We start from the raw sequence: 3255 nt of genomic DNA, 5'->3' as shown, positions 1-3255 counted from the left end.
GATTGTTGGGGACTGAGCTAGGTTTAAAATTCTGGTTGTGCATCACACCCTTAGAAAAAGACTGTTGGACACATTAGGAACAGGGGTGCTGCTTCTTGTGTTTTTGGGTTGGTTAGAATCGCATAGTTAGGCTCTTTGTTGGCTCCTGTTCCCCTGCTTCAGTTATAGTTTGTATTTTTGTTAATTATTTACCCCTCTGGTTATGCAATAAATTAAAACAGTAAATTTGATTTACCACTAAAACCTGGTTTTATGTTGCTTCCCTTTTCCCCTAGCTGCGTCGTAACATAAAGACTGCCAACATATGGTGACTGGGGAGACAGCCCATGACTTCATATACAGATGCTAGAAACCAACATGGCAGCTGTGAACTGAAACCTGGCTCTGTGAGCAGTCCACAGTCAGTAAGTGAAATACTCGGTGAGTAAAATTTCCCGGGCTGTTGTATCTTCTTTGCTTGCAGAAATCAACTGCCTGGTACTGGATGTGAGTCCCACAGCGTTGGAGGTTTTACTTTCTCAGCAAAGTGGTTCCACAAAGGGTTTATATCTTGATGCTTCATGTGAGCAGTGCAACATCTACTGGCCTGAATGCAAAATTGGCAAATACAAACATTTGTATATCCAAATTGAATGTAAGTATGTTGAAAGCATGATTGTATTTTATATTCAAAGCATAGATTTATATACTGTAAAAGCAATTAAAAATGTTTTGTATGCATCAAATGTGTCAATATCAGTGAAGTTAAGCTCAATGTCTTTGTTTTAAGTAAGTGTCAAAACTGTAAGTTGGTTTGCAATGTGGGCAAAGAACATGTAGCTTTACTTAAATGTCAGCTTTGGTGGTTGTGCTGTAAAGGTGCAATATAAGATGTGGCCAGAACTTTAGTTCAAAATAAAATGCTCAAAAAATGAATTAACATTATCAACAGTGTGTGAGTGATGTCACGATCAAGGTCTCCATCTATTGTATTTCAGTCATCTTCTGAAATGAGCATGCGCACCAGCCAGCCCCGACCTGTCCTGTGTTGTAATGCCACTTTGTGACACTAGACGCTTTGTGAGTCAGCGGCGCGTCAAGTCTGCTCTCAGTCCCACGAAGAAGAACGACTTCCGGCAGTTAGCATCACAGAAACACAGGAATGGCTGAACCTCCTAAAAGGCGATATTCATCTGCATCCCAAAGGACCGCTCCCGACATGAAACCACGTTTAACGGCAAAGGAAAGAAGCGACACGAGTAAATCTCGATGTGCCTTTCCACCGCTGGAGACAGCTCCTGAGAGTGAAGAGATGCGGTTTGATGCCGAGCTCGTAACTTTCCTGTTAGCCCGGTGAGTAGCATTAGTGTTGGCTCCTTAGCTAAAAGTATAATCAGTGCAACGACTGACAAACCCTACCGACAAACATTTCAGGTGGTGATATTGACGTTGTCGACAGACGTTTTAGCGGTTAGTAGGATTGTGTCTGTTGCTCTCGGCTGTTGTACAGGTAGTTACATCAGTAACTTTAGGCTCATTTTGTAACTGATGACTAACTCAAGATTGTATGGACCCAGTAGACCAGTGAATACCGGTCGATCGGTTCACCATGTTGTCACCACTTTACTGTTAGGAGATCAGCCACGATTGAAAGTGCACTAGGTCTAAACATTTCTCAGGAGATTTCAGCATACCTCTGTCTTTATCAGGACCTGAGCCAGTACAGATGCAATACCGCCTCTACCTGTCTCACCAACGGCAGAGAATCCAGACACAGTGAGGGGAGAGTCTAGGTGAGTAACATGCTGTCATTCACTTTTAAAAGTAAGACTTGTGTATATACCACTGCCTATATTGGATATGTATTTTACAGTATATCCATATTTGTACTACTTAATTTGTTGGTTATATAGTGTGTGTCCATTGAGTTCTTACCACACCTCTAGTTGCTTTCACTTCATTTCCTTGCATTTACATTTCATAATAATCATACTGTATGTATTTTTACATATTCATACCTATCCTCACGATTTATTGTACTCGCACAACAGACCTAACATGTTTGAATATAATTGTCCTATCACATGTTCCTTCTATGTGTCCTCTTCCAGTGTCTTTGTGTTGCCTCACCACTACTGTGTTTGTTCCATATATATATATATATATATATATATGAATTTCTTCTACCAATTCTTCACATGTACATTTGTTCAGATTTTTTCATTAGGTCTTGTTGTTGTTGTTATTACAGTATATGCTAAATGAGGTTTAGGTGGATGATTAATAAATCTTTTGTGTGCTGAAGTCCTTAGACTGCTTCAAACATTTCATAGTCAAGAGGAGCTGCTTGACATGTCCTTATTTTTCCTTTTGTGTTTTCATAGGGATGGCAGAATCCACCTCGGGCCAGAACCATACCTGCAAGAAACGGTAAAGCACATTACACCACCCCACACGTGTGTGTGTGTGTGTATATAGGCTGAAATTAGGGTCAAAATGACTTGGCTTGTAAAGTGACCTTAACAAATAATTCAACATTTGTTAACCTGTAAAATAAATCTGCATGACAAATTCAAGTTTGTGCATGTGTAGAAGAGATTTGTATTTGTTAAAGTCCACACAGATCATAGTCTAATGTTTAAGATGAGTTAAAATGATATTGTTTTTATTACATTTAAGTTGTGGTCATATCAAACCCATCAGAAAACAACGTAGATGTGATGATTAATATATTTGGCTTGAATACAAATAAAATACTTGTTTGGAAACTTGCTGTGTCTGATCGGTTGATGATTTATTGTGATGGAGTAATGAGGAACTACTCTGTAACAACTGTTTATCACTTCACCGACCAAAGCTCTGCAAATAGTAAACTACCAGGTAAGGTGTAACATAGTGTGCTTTATGCTGAAAGATGTGTTTTAGTTAGCAGATGTGTTTAAAAGTAAAACTGTTGTTGAGTAGCTATATGTACCTAGGCTCAAATTAGGGTCAAAATGATTTTGCGCTTGTAAAGTGATGTTCACAAATAAATGCAGTGTTTGTAGTTGTAAATCAACCTTTGTAAACCTGGTAAGACAAATCTGCTTGAGAAATTCAAGTTTGTGTATGTGAAACAATTGTGCTTGTGTCAAAGAGATTTATATTTGTTGAAAGTCTGACTTAACTGAACAAACCATCAGTGTTGAGGTTGAACAACAACAAGGTTGAGCAATGCCTGTGCTGCTTGCGGGGCTCAATGCCTGTGCTGGGGGGGGGGGGGGGGGGCGGGCCGCC

This window comes from Seriola dumerili, unplaced genomic scaffold (assembly GCF_002260705.1).
Source record: "Seriola dumerili isolate Sdu_G_001 unplaced genomic scaffold, Sdu_1.0 BDQW01008125.1, whole genome shotgun sequence".
NCBI classification, from domain to species: domain Eukaryota; kingdom Metazoa; phylum Chordata; class Actinopteri; order Carangiformes; family Carangidae; genus Seriola; species Seriola dumerili.
The sequence above is the reverse complement of the archived record's forward strand: the minus strand, read 5'-3'. Positions refer to the sequence as shown.